This window comes from Doryrhamphus excisus, linkage group LG6, assembly GCF_037039965.1.
Source record: "Doryrhamphus excisus strain RoL-2023G ecotype Guam linkage group LG6, RoL_Dexc_Guam_v1.1, whole genome shotgun sequence".
NCBI lineage: Eukaryota > Metazoa > Chordata > Actinopteri > Syngnathiformes > Syngnathidae > Doryrhamphus > Doryrhamphus excisus.
The window spans coordinates 9,482,452-9,496,882 of record NC_136362.1 but is presented as its reverse complement, the minus strand read 5'-3'; the positions used below and the strand labels follow the sequence as shown (position 1 = coordinate 9,496,882).

General features: G+C 40.4%; 1 protein-coding gene across 1 annotated transcript in view; it reads left to right on the top strand.

The window, feature by feature from the left end:
• Positions 1-14,431, top strand: part of cdh24b (cadherin 24, type 2b) — a 154,696-nt gene that overhangs the window by 57,257 nt on the left and 83,008 nt on the right. The window lies entirely within an intron of this gene.

Sequence of the window (14,431 nt, the reverse complement as noted above, 5' to 3'; positions counted from 1 at the left end):
GATACGGACCAACGACTGCATTTTTGATGAAAGTTTATTTCAAGCTGCAATCCTAAATATTTCTGTCGTGATTGATTTGTCACAACCTCCAGTGGTAGACGTGTTTCCAGAATGTCATTGGGTGGTAAGGCAGGCAGTAATGTTGTTTTAAAGTGAAAATAAGCAACAATACGGTGGTCGAGTGGTTAGTGTGCAGACCTCACACCAAGGAGACCCGGGTTCAATTTCATCCTCGGCCATTTCTGTGTGGAGTTTGCATGTCCGGTTTCATCTCCCACATTCCAAAAACATGCTAGGTTAATTAGAGACTCCAAATTGTCCATAGGTATGAATGTGAGTGTGAATGGTTGTTTGTCTATACGTATGTTCCCTGTGATTGGCTGGCCACCAGTCCAGGGTGTACCCTGTCTCTCGCCGGAAGACAGCTGGGATAGGCTCCAGCACCTTTGCGACCCTCGTGAGGATAAGCGGTAAAAATGAATGAATGAAGGAAAGACCCTACTTCACTTATCACTTACTAAATTCACTTATCACGGCTAGGTCTATAGTATATATATATAGTATATATATCTATATAGTAATGTCTAATATTTAGGGTAATAGTATAGTAAAGGTTACTATAGGGGTGTTATTTCATGTCTAGAGGGCTCTAATGTTTAAACAATGTGGAAATTCACTTATCACAGTCAGGTCTGGAAGCTTTTAACCGTGATAAACGAGGGATTAGTGCAAACATAATGTAAATTCCGCACCGCTTTCTGCAGTGTTTACAAGGCCTTCCTGTTTCCGACCCAAATGATCTGTTTAATTGACTCCATCCACTCCGCTGTGATTGGTCACACTCTCAAGCGCTCCCGAGGACTTCCAGAAACCTAGATCCACGTTTACTGAGTGCATAGCCATCCAAAACGTCTTTCAGGGCTCACTTCCAAATGTGCAAACCTCATTATCTGATGCTTTGGTATTGTTTAACATGAGAATACAACATTATAAAAACATTTATAGGTCATAAAAATGGGAAAAGCATAACAGATCCCCTTTAAATGGTGCCCAAACCAGTACTAAAAAAGGAACATTTTGTCCAAAGGCCTAATAATATATAATAATAATTGCATTATTGAATTAAATCTCCCAACTCCCCAGGATGCACAGAAAGTACTCATAATTATTTCACATTGTTCCAGCATGTAAAACTACAATGGGTACAAACTAATTGGATGTACATTAATTCCGAGCTCCTACCTTATTAATGATGAAAGCCAAGGTTCCAAGAACAGAGCAACAGAGCAGTAACATGAGGTCAAATATTTATTAAATATTCAAAAGCAACCATCATTTTTGTGGAAAATGTGCCCTTTATTTCATTCATTCATTTTCTACTGCTTATCCTCACGAGGGTTGCGGGGGGGTGTTGAAGCCTATCTCAGCTATCTTCGGGTGAGAGGCGGGGTACACCCTGGACTGGTGGCCAGCCAATCACAGGGCACATATAGACAAACAACCATTCACACTCACATTCATACCTATGGACAATTTGGAGTCGCTAATTAACCTAGCATGTTTTTGGAATGTGGGAGGAAACCGGAGTACCCGGAGAAAACATGCAAACTCCACGCAGAGATAGCCGAGGGTGGAATTGAACTCGGGTCTTCTAGCTGTGAGGCTTGCGCACTAACCACTTGAGCACCGTGCAGCCCAACAAACAAATAGACCCTATGTTACCTACATAATTTTTTGGTCATTTACTACAATTTATGTCAGAACTGGTAGATAACAGGGGCTGTACGGTGGACGAGTGGTTAGCGCAGCTAGGAGACCAGAGTTCAATTCCTCCCTCGGCCATCTTTGTGTGGAGTTTGCATGTTCTCCCCGTGCATGTGTGGGTTTTCTCCGGGGACTCACATTCCAAAAACATGCTAGGTTAATTGGCGACTTGGGCTAGCTTGATTTGCATAACTTTTGAATACAGTGCCGGTGCTTAAAGGGAACCTATTATTCTTCATTTGCGACACTTTGCGTTGAGTTGTGGACTCCTACAGAGCAGCTAAACACAATAACCCGCACCGAAAGCTTTCTAGAGCTTCCAGATTCTGCACCGCTTTCCGCGACTCCAAATTGTCCATAGGTATGAATGTGAATGGTTGTTTGTCTACATGTGCCCTGTGATTGGCTGGCCCTGTGATTGCGTTCTGTGTACAGCGTAAGGGACACTGAAATTTGATTTGGTAATGCAACAAATGAACGTAATGGACCACTGTGGAGTTTAAGTTCTGCTTAACTGCTAGCAAGGTGCGTTCCTACCCTCACCTCAGCTAGGAGACCCGAGTTTGATTCCACCCTCGGCCATATCTGTGTGGAGTTTGCATGTTCTCCCTGTGCATGCGTGCGTTTTTTCCGGGTACTCCCACATTCCAAAAACATGCTAGGTTAATTGCCGACTCCAAATTGTCCCTAGGTATGAATGTGAGTGTGAATGGTTGTTTGTCTATATGTGCCCTGTGATTGGCTGGGATACCGCGACCTTTGTGAGGATAGAAAATGAATGAATAAATGGTGGCTAACACATTTCCCAACGTATTATTGCATGATGTGATGACTGTGTGCTTGTCGGTCGCGTGTTAGCCTCGCAAACTACAAAGTGTGCGATACCGTATGTGTGTACATTTTGTGAAGCTCCAACAGAAAAGGGCATCTGCAACACAAGCGTAGCGTCGCGCAGGTTGACTCAAGAGGAGTCTTGGCAGAAGCTGACAACTCCGCAGCTTGTCTCGGTGTCTCTAATGCGGCCGACTCCTGGCTTTAGTGCCAAAATTGGACTAATGATGTCCTGCGGTGGGTGCCGTGCTTGTCAAATTGAACCCCTTTCAAAGCCGGGCTTTTTGGACCACAAAAGTTCCTCGGAAGAAAGCTGTGCTTACTCTTGCTCAGCGTGGCGGACGGATAGGCCTTGGTGTGCTTAAAGCAGGTAAAAAAGATCACGCTGTGCCATCCAGGTGGGGTGATTTCCTGCATTTGTGTGATTTAATTGCATGCTGTTGTCAGTTTATTCAACTGAGACTTCCTGTCATATCATGGTTGCTTTGTGCTGTTTTATACTTCTGTGTTGCTTTGTTTGTTTTCTTTGTGTGTGTATGTGTGTGTGCGCACGGCGGTCTCCCGTGCTTGCTCACCATCAAAGCCCGCCGTCCTGGCACTCGACTCAATTACACACCCCAAGCTTTAAAAAGAACACAGGAAAAACAGACATCGTCAGATCTAGCCCCCATGTCTCCCAAGGTCAACACTGCTGATTCCATGTGACATTTACAAGAAGGAGAGGATTACACTGGAGCGTGCAAAGCAAGTATCAGCTGTATGTGATAACCTTAACAAGATGAAAAAGCTGCTCCTGCTTTTGTGGGCTCCTTTTACAACATCCGAGACCCTCTCCCCCCGAAACTGAAAGCATGATTCCAGGAAATAAGTGTTGTGTGAACGGGTTTTTGAGCATCATCAAGGGATGTCGTTTGCCTGGAGGAGGCAGGAGGAAAAGTAGGCTAGCTTTGGATTGTTTTTTGGTTAAACGATATGGGGATATTTTCAGAAGCTTCATAAGCAAACATCTTTTCACACGCTCCTTTGGGTTTCATTATCAAATGCCATACATTGTGCTCCTAATGTGCTTGGACAGCCCAGTCTTTTTTCATGTATTAGCCTAGCCCATTGTTGCTTTCAGTGTGGCATTCAAATGACTTAGGAAAAGGGATGACTTGTTTTTGTTTTTTTTTTTATCTTCATCCATATCAAATGCGCTTTTAGAAGCAAAACGGCCCTTTTGAACAGGCTTGACAAATATTCCGCCAAATTTAGTATGCTGATCGGATTTATTCGGAATGTTATTTGATGTTTCCGTGCTTATTTAGTAGGGATGAGCGAGCACACCACTATCTCTATCCGTATCTATATACCTATATCTATCTTTATCTGTATCTATATCTGCATCTGTATCTATATATCTATATCTAAATAGATATAGATAGATACATATAGATATATCTGTATCTGTATATAGATATAGATATAATAGATATAGATAGATAAGATACAGCTATATATCTATATCTATATACAGACATAGATATACTAGATATAGATATATTACATACAAATACAGATATATATGTAGATGTAGATATAATAGATGTAGATACAGATATATAGATATAATAGATATAGATATAATATATGCCCCACCCATTTATGAAAATTACACCCACTTCCGGTTGATGCCTCACCCATTCCGAGTACATATACGGATCGAGATCAGTTTGATGGGTGAACTTACGTATGTAGATATAGATATATATGTAGATATAGATATATAGATATAGATACATATATAGATATCAATATAGACATTGATATATAGATATAGATATAATAGATATAAATATTGATATAGATACAGATATATAGATATAGATATATAGCTATAGACATAGATATACTAGATATAGATATATTACATACAAATATAGATACGTACATAGATATAGATATAATAGATATAGATATATCAACACATATATAGATATATAGATATAGATACATATAAAGATATAGATACGTAGATATACATATAATAGATATAAATTGATATAGATACAGATATATAGATATAGACATAGATATACTAGATATAGATATATTACATACAAATACAGATATAGATATAGATATAATAGATATAGATACAGATATATAGATGTAGATATATATCTGTATCTATCTATCTATTATATCTATACGTATATATCTGTATTTGTACATAGATATAGATATAATAGATATAGATACAGATATATAGATGTATCTGTATCTATATCTAATGTAATTTTCATAAATGGGTGGGGCAGGAACCAGGAATGGGCGTGGTCAACCCAAAATAGGAGTGTCTTAAATCAGTACAATATTTAAAGTCTGAAATGAACATGAATTGATGAGAAGTTGCTGCGTTTATTATTATTATTCAGCTCCATGTGTACCGTGTATGTGTGTCAGTCATCTGTTTGACTCATTAGTTTTTAGTACTAAATATGCTACAATTTTCATTTTTTTTTTTGTAGTAATTTTTTTTTTCAACAATGTGCTGTGTTCACAGGCCCATAAAAACTGCGGTGCAGTTTGGTTGGCCAATCACAGAGCGTGAAGAGTGAACAGTGAATACATAACCAAAGATTTTTTGAACAAATAAAGTTCATTCCTAACAACAACAGAACTGTATCGGATTTCCCTAACGGATAACGGAAAAATGAATTATGTGTAACGCTGTGTTCCAGTACTCAAACTGAGTACATCGGACATAAAGCTTGAAGTAGACAACAAGACCAATATCAGGGGAAATATCAGGAATTTATACACAGAGCGAACAACCGAGAAGAGTGTCGAGCCCTGGCCATCGATGTCTGCAAACAAGGGCCTGATTCTCTTTGATGAGGTTATTTCCATCAGCCGGTCACAATTTCCAATCTCATTTCATAAGCAGATAATCTTTAACCGCCATCATTTCCCCAAATTGTGTTAACAGGGGAGGTGGGTGTAAGAATTTAGCTGCAGGGGAGTTTGCATTACCAAATCTTGCCTGATTAGGGGCCTAATTATCGGAATGCGGTTTGGAAAAAAAACATGGTTAGACACTTGTCAGGATTCAAACAACTGTGTTGGGCCTCGAATCACATTTCAAACCATTATCTTCCGATTGGGGTATGGATAGATGGGAGCTTGTGTGGTTGCTATAGTAATCCATAGGGAAATTATCACGACAGGCCTTCCATGGTGTCATCTTGCTTTGTAGTCAGGCGCCAGCGTTGATGGGCTGAGTTGGAATCTCATAAGCAAGTCATTTATTCCGACATGCTTTTCCATGTTTACAGTGTCTGAATAATTTATGGCTGTATGTTACCGCATTGCTGAATTCCCGCTGGGATTAATTGAAAGAGAGACGTGTGGAATTGTACCTCGGAATAATACACACTTAAATTAATAGAGAGGATGTTTTTCTCATGAGATAACCTTTTCAAAAGTGGGTTATTTAGGAGGACAAACGAGCTGTTTAGGAAGTTAGTAGACACAATGGATGATGATTTAAGTGGTATTTACAGTGGATTCCCTACGAAGTTTTATGTAACTTTGGTCAGTAATCATTTATTTTATTTCTAAATTTTAATATGATATTATATGATAATGCAGGGGGCGGCACGGTGTTCAAGTGGTTAGCCTGCAGACCTCACAGCTAGGAGACCACGGTTCAATTCCACCCTTGGCCATCTCTGTGTGGAGTTTGCATGTTCTCCCCGGGTTTTCTCGGGGTACTCCGGTTTCCTCCCACATTCCAAAAACATGCTAGGTTAATTAGCGACTCCAAATTGTCCATAGGTATGAATGTGAAGTGTGAATGGTTGTTTGTCTATATGTGCCCTGTGATTGGCTGGCGACCAGTCCAGGGTGTACCCTGCCTCTCGCCCGAAGACAGCTGGGATAGGCTCCAGCAACCCCCGCGACCCTCGTGAGGAAAAGTGGTAGAAAATGAATGAATAATAATACAGCAAAATTAACATCCATCCATCTATTTTCTGTACCGCTTATTGTCACGAGGGTCGCGGGGATGCTGGAGCCGATCCCAGCTTTCTTCGGATGAGAGAGAGGTGGGGTACTGACACGACTTCCTTCTCATTCATCCCAGCAGCGCTACAGAACTTTTACACAGTCGGACACTGAGCGTCTACTGACTTGAATGGGGAAGCATAGAGTGGGTTGTTCCATTGTGCGAAACTGGACAGTCATTGGATAAATGCTGGGCTTAGTCCCGCCCATCGGACGCTCAGCGTCTCGGGGGTCTATGGGGCAGTGTATGGCCCGGAGGCTGGGCTTCTGCTTTTTGATTGGATGAGGTGTCTGAGGTGGAATATCTTTTTCACTGACAGTGAAATTAGTGAATTAGTGATCTGCAGTGATGAATGAGAAGGAAGTCGCGTCAGTACCCCCCCTCTCGTTCACCCAAAGACAGCTAGGAAAGTCTCCATCATGACTGCGACTTTCGTGACAATTAGAAAATGGATGGATGGGATAATACAAACCTCCACCGAAGCATTTTCAGTTTTTCATTCCTTTCTGCGGGACTTTAGCGATCCGCAGCGACTTTTTCTTAGTTAAAAACGACTATCTTTGTTTGGCGACTCTCTTCACTGTCACTCTGCGGTTTCTTTCCCCAACGAGGAGTGGCAGATGCGCAGCGTCTCCCCCCGTCACTCACACTCACACTCAGACACGGTAGCCCCACGCTGAAGCTCCAGCTGCTAGCAAGCTGAACATCATGGCATCATCAAGATACTTGAATTTACATATCAATAAATGAACACATGAACAAAATGAGCGTCCCCTCCTTGAATGACCAGCAGTCGCTACTGATGTCAAATTACATCAAGCTAGCAAAAGCAGGGATCTAGTATGTATCCCCCCCCCCCAAACAACCTTCATCGCATTTGACTGCAGTCTCATCAAATAGCTTGTTAGCAAGAAAACAAGACATCATTGACCCAATTTCCTTCAGCAATTTCTAGAGGGAGCGGTAAGCAAGATGACAGAAGCACAATAAAGTCAAAACGTCAAAAATAAAAAAAAACAAATATGACCCAGTTCTTCCAACTGCATGAGAGAAACCCAAAAATCCTAAAAATATTTCCCTTATTGTCAGATAAAGCACCAACCAAATTCAGTCAGTATTTCCACTATTTCATTGTTTTGTTTATCATGCGAACACGTGGAAGAAACACAAACAGTGACGACAAACCAAGGTTCATGTCAGACTAATTAAATCAGAACCTCGACTCACTCCTTGTTATTGTGATTATTTAGAGGCACTGTAACACCGGAAAAAAACGAGTTCAACTCAAGGTGATTTTTGTTTTCATGACCGAACATCGCAGACTGCCCATCTTAATGAGGCTGAAAGTGGATACAGCATGCTAGGTATACTTTAAAAGTAATCAATGTTGTTTTTTTTTTTTTGTTGTGAAAATTCAAGTGTAGCAAAGAAAAGGAAAGCCATCACCATAGAAGTGAACATGAACATCATAAAATTCTCTCACAGCTCAGATGTTGTGTGTTAAGGATAACTATCTTACTTAATCATGTTGAAAGATCTGCTCCTATGATAACTAAGCACCATAGTGGTCTCCTTGGAACATTGCTAGACCTGAATCAACCCTTTGTTTGAAACCTAGCTAACTGAGTGGTTAGCGTGCAGGCCTAACAGCTCAGGAGACCCGAGTTTAATTCCACTCTCGGTCATCTCTGTGTGGATTTTGCATGTTTTCTCCGGGTACTCCGGTTTCTTCCCACAATCCAAAAACATGCTAGATTAATTAGCGACTCCAAATTGTCCATAGGTACACTCTTAAAAATGCTGGGTTAAAAACAACCCAATATGGGTTTTCCCAACCCAGCGCTGGTTAAATATTGGACCAACTAACGTTGGGTTATTTTAACCCAACAAGTTGGGTTGGTTATTTTAACCCAAAAATTGGGTTGTTCATATGACCCAACGCTGGGTTCATATTTACTACACTGCTGGGTTATTTCAACCCAGCAAATTATTTTTATTTTTATTTTTATTTTTATTTTTATTTTTATTTTTATTTTTATTTTTATTTTTATTTTTATTTTTATTTTTATTAACATAATGGAAATCCCAACCCAGCAGCAAATAACTTAGCACCCAACCGATATAACCCAGCAAATTGGGTTCTCAGAATACCCAATTGAATAAAAATGACCCAATTAAATGACCCAACAGGCTCAACCCAGCGGTTGGGTCAAAAAAACAACCCAGCATTTTTAAGAGTGTATGAATGTGAGTGTGAATGGTTGTTTGTCTAGATGTGCCATGTGATTGGCTGGCCCTTTGATTGTATTCTGTGTACAGCGTAAGGGACACTGAAATTTGACCAAATGAACGTAACGGACCACTGTGGAGTTTAAATTGTGCTTAACTGCTAGCAAGGTGCGTTCCTACCCTCACCTATGGTCATAATCTTTGGGTAGTGACTGAAAAGACAAACGGGTACAAACAAGTACCCAAGTTTGCAGGTGGCTGCTCTCTCCCTTCGAGATAAGGTGAAAAGAAGTGGTGGGCAAAACCGTTCATTTCAGTTAACCGGATCATTCCGGTTCATTCAGTAAAAAGATCAGTACATTTCGGTCAATTGGTCGTTAGCCTGTGATTTGCATAGACCCGGTTCACTCAACAACAGCGCAACAACACGTGATGACTAGTGGTGTGTCGGTCATGAACGAACGGGTCAAAAGAGCTAGTTCTTTTTTTGTGAACGGAATGAACAAAGTCACCAACAGTGTCGGTCAATCTCTCGGTCTCGGTTTTCTCTGTGTATCTCTATGTGGAGTTCGTATGTGTGGATTTTCTGCCATAACTAAAACAGGCTGTACATGTTTTACAGTGTAGTAGTTTTCTGAGTACTCCAATAACCCGCCTCTTGCCCGAAGTTATCCGGGATGGGCTGTGACCCCTAATGAGGAAGAGCGGAAAAGAAAATGAACGCATGAACTCTGAATTATGGCGCAGTTCCATCACTCTGGCATTTTCAAATGGACATAATAACGGACGTACGGAGGTTTCCTGTGAGGCATTCAGTCGAGTTTAATATGATTGAATTCCATCGCCGACCTGTTAATACGGAGCAATTGGCTCTCTGACACGAGCATATAAACGACGGAGGACACGCTGAAACTCAACCTTCAGTTGTCACATTTTGCTGAGCCTCTGCCAATTTTAGACTCAATTTTCGAATGTCAGGTGCTCAAACGTTTTCCACCAAGGGACGCATACTGAAAAATGAACAGATTCAAGGTGCCGCTTTCAGAATTTAGAAATATATTTTTGTTGATTTTTTTGGGGGGTAAAAATGTTGTAATTTTTTGCACATTTCTTGTAACTGTATGTTAATTTTAGTAATTAGTATCAACATTTTTTAAGTGTGTTTGTCTTCACGTCTGTATTTTTGCGCTATTATTTTTTTTTCTTTTGGACACCCCTGCTCTATGTGGTGCTCTTCTGCTGTAGTCCATTTTCTGTTATGTGTCCAGGCCCATGTCGAACCAAGTGCTTATTTAAAGTGACTTTTTTTCTATGAACCGGAGCCAACCTGGCCATTTTCGGCTGACCTCTGCCATCAATAACGCGTTCTCATCCTGCTTACTGGATATCTTGTTCTGTGTAAACCAGGGGTCTGAAACTCAATTTACTGGGCCGCATCAGGTTTCCCCCCCAAAAAAAACAAAAACGCATTTATTAAAAACAGAAAAATGAATAAACGTTGCTTTGGTTTCGATTTTCTACAATAAAAGCTCTGATAAAACATTCCACTGTTCTCAAATATCTTAATTTTTATTTTTCTACACAAAATAAGATGAAAAATAAATAAACAAATCAGGAATAAAGAAAATCAATCAATCAGTAATAAATAAATAAATATAACAATAATAATAATAAAACGGCAAATAATAAAAACTTAAGAAACCACATATAGTTGGTGTGTAGACAAATAATTTTTTTCAGATTAAAATGAACAATGCATTATTAGAGCCCTGTAGACATGACAAAACACGACTATAGTCACATTTATACTCTTTTTATTTACAACATATTGTGCAACTGCAGGGTCTTGAGACACATGCTAACTCGCAAACTAGAGAGCTAGCGACCTAAACGGTAGCCTTCAGGTTATTTTCTTTAAACTTAAATAGCCAAAAACTTACCACTTCCACACGGATAGGGAGGATAACTATTAACAGTTATTTAACCTTTAACATGAACATTAATCAAACGTAATAATTTTTTCTGGGTACATGATACCATACAGCATCCATATCAAACTTGCGCGGGCCGCACTAACATTAAACTTTCATATCAAGGCGGGGGCCTCAAAGTAGTGGCCGCGTGTTTGAGACCCCTGGTGTAAACCTTTATGATGGTTGAACTTCAATATAGGTCAGCATAGCTATGACAGCTTGTTTCAATCTAAATAATCTCACCTTAAACATACTGTATTTATTGCTAATATAACGAAATGGGACTTCTTTAATTTTACCACTGCCCTTACATGCCATCATGATTTCCATTTCACTGCTCTGGCCTTATTGCGGCCCCTTCAGTGGAACGGCCAATTTAGAGGAAATAGATTTTAATAACAGACTGCTGCTGTATGCCTGACTGATCTGCTTATGACATTTATTGCACACCATAAACCATCAAATGCCCTCACCATTTTAAGAGGAAAATAGTTTATGCGTGATTAGCGGTGCTAAACAGAGACCGACAGAACGCTTTTTCATTTTCATTTCCACCATTCAGCGAGCATAAAAAGTCAAGTTAAAAATAGAGATGTTCTGTATTGGCTTAAGCTCAGGGGTTGGCAACCCGCGGTTCTAGAGAGACATGCGGCTCTTCAACCTCGTCGGCTTCCTTGTTGTGACCGAAGTGTGTTTAATAACTTGAGACAAAAGGGGCTTCTTTTGATGCTAAAGGTTGCCGACCCCTGATACTGATACTATCCAGCACTTACCGATACTGATATCAACTGATACCAGGATGCCTAATAACTCGGGGTGTCCCAATGTAATGTTTTTCACTTCTGATACAATACTAATATTGCAGCCTTGAGCACTGGTCGATACTGATATCAATTTGATCCGATATCAACACGAATCATGAATACTTTTTTACTTATTTTATAGGGTGGGATGTTGGAATCAGTTGATACTACTCAGAGAACAATAGCTAGCAACAGTAGGTATCACCTCTTTTCCCTCTTGTGCAAAATATAAATGTAAAAGGCATATGAATATGTAATGGTTTTATTTCAGACTACAATTGAATGCATCACATAATCAGTTCACAGTTCCACATGTCCAAAAGGAGTAGGAAGAAGCAAAGCTTAAATCCTACCCCTCCATCTGGTACTTTTACAATCAGTAACTGTTACATTTGTTCACTTCCTGCTTTCATAATATAATTTAAGTTATTATTATTATTTTTTGTCACGTACCGAAGTACGTGGTGATATGATCATACAATGACATAATGGGTACCATAGTAAGTATCAATATAGTGATATATATAGCACATCATGACTGGTTCAAGACTCTTCATCCTTGTATTTAGCAAACATCAACTGCTTGTATTGTTTCTTGAATTGGCTCATCGTTGTGCATTGTTTGAGGGTCTTACTCAATCCATTCCATAGTTTGATTCCACATACTGAAATGCTATGGCTTTTTAACGTAGTCCTAGCATAACATAAACATAAGTGTTTTCAAATGTAGTTCTTCCCTGAGATCATATTTCTCCTCTGTTGTTGGGACTTATAAGGCCGTATCACTACATCTTTTGATAGTGAGTGAGTTTTTGAGGAGTTAGATCGACGGATGACGTAGATTTCATATTCGTAGTACAAATCAGCTTGTCGAACACACAAAAAATTGACCGACCTGATGTAGACGCGTTCTGCACATAGAATGTATTGTTTATCCGGTATGGATTCTATAGTGACAGGGATAAAAACACATCACAAACACAGTAGTTAAATTTTCTACCTAAAGCGAAAAACACGCCAATATTTCACTCTGAATCCCTTAAAATGCAAAAAAAAAATAAAAAAAAATGAAGTGATCCTGATGCTTTATTCTGTATGAAATATAGAGAACTGAAATGTCACTCCTTGTATATTTACGCTTTATGAAATGTCAACATCTGATGTGTTGCCTTGGCTCGATCCCCGAGATTTGGATTGTCAAAGGGGCGCAGCTTAAAAATTTTTAATTGATTTCCGGACGGCAGTTGGAAGAGATCGTGTTTATTGTTTCTAACTCCCAGATGCACCAGCGCCCTCATAACTTTTTAGCCCTGAAAACTTCCCCCTGCTACTCCTGTATCTTCCACACTTGATGTGCTTTTCAAACAGCCTTGACTTGCCAAGAGTGTCACATACATAAATTTTTTGGGGGGGCATCACTCTCCCAAGTGATGTGATGGATGCAAAGATGGATAGGTTGGCCGCCTACAAAGGTAGCACTGATAAGATCAGTGTCATTTTATGTGCCAAGGAGTTGAGATGAATGATAGGGAATGGAAGGTGAGTCGTTGGATCGGCACATAGCTGTAAATATTACTAAGTCATTATTCCGGAGTGTGACATTGTTACGTTTTTTTTTTCACTAGATTGAAAACAAAGTAGAGTGCATTGTTTACAGATGAAATATATCGCGCTAGGATGCTGTTTGTATTGTCTTCCTTTCCATCTTCGATTTCCCAAGTACTACTAGAACTATTTGTGATGTGTGATAAAATTCTCAAAAAGGGAAAGTCTAAAAGGGAGTGTTTAAGAAATAAAGTTCAGAAGGAACCCCAGAGACATGGGGGAGACTGAGAGGAAGTATACAGACAGGAAGCAGGGAAGTCAGAGTGATAATCATTCCATTATGTGGTAAATGGCGGGTGAGGTAAAAGTACTACTGATAAAAATGTTAGCTAGTTGAAAAATTCCTTTGTAAGTCGGGAATTGTGAAGTGCATTGTTGTCCTGTTCAAGAAGCTCATCATTACTACAAAGACATCTCTACTTAGCCAGATGCCGTTTGACGCCCCTGAACCATTTGGGCCGAGGACGGTCCTGTTTCTTGAGATTTTCCGGGCTCAGGGTCAGAGCAGTTCCCCTTTAAGAGCAGCTCTATTGTTCCACTGAAGGATCATGATGGCGACCCCCCACCGCCACCCCCTACAGAAGAACCCCAAAAAATGTCAAGTGGGATCTTCTTGTCATGCCAGGACCAGAACACTTTCTTCCACCTTTCAATGTCCCATGCTTTGTGCTCGCCTGCAAATTCCAAACAGGCAAATTTGGTTTTCTAAAAGCTCCTTTGGCACCAGTACCAACCTGTCCTGTGTCTTGGGATTCTCCGGGCTCAGGGCCAGAGCAGTTCCCCTTTAAGAGCAGCCCTATTGTTCCACTGAAACATCATGATGGCGACCCCGCCCCCTGCAGAAGAACCCCAAAACATGTCACTTGGGATCTCCTTGTCATGCCAGGACCGTCAAAGGAGAATAACACTTCCACCTTTCAATGTCCCATGCTTGGTCCTCTCCTGCAAATTCCCAAACAGGCAAATTTGGTTTCTAAAAGTTCCTTTGGCACTTGGCACCAGTACCAACCTGTCCCGTGTCTTGGGATTCTCTGGGCTCAGGGACGGAGCAGTTCCCCTTTAAGAGCAGCTCTATTGTTCCGCTGAAGGATCATGATAGCGCCCCCCCCCCACTGCCCCCTACAGAAGAACCCCAAAACATGTCAGGTGGGATCTCCTTGTCATGCCAGGACCGTCAA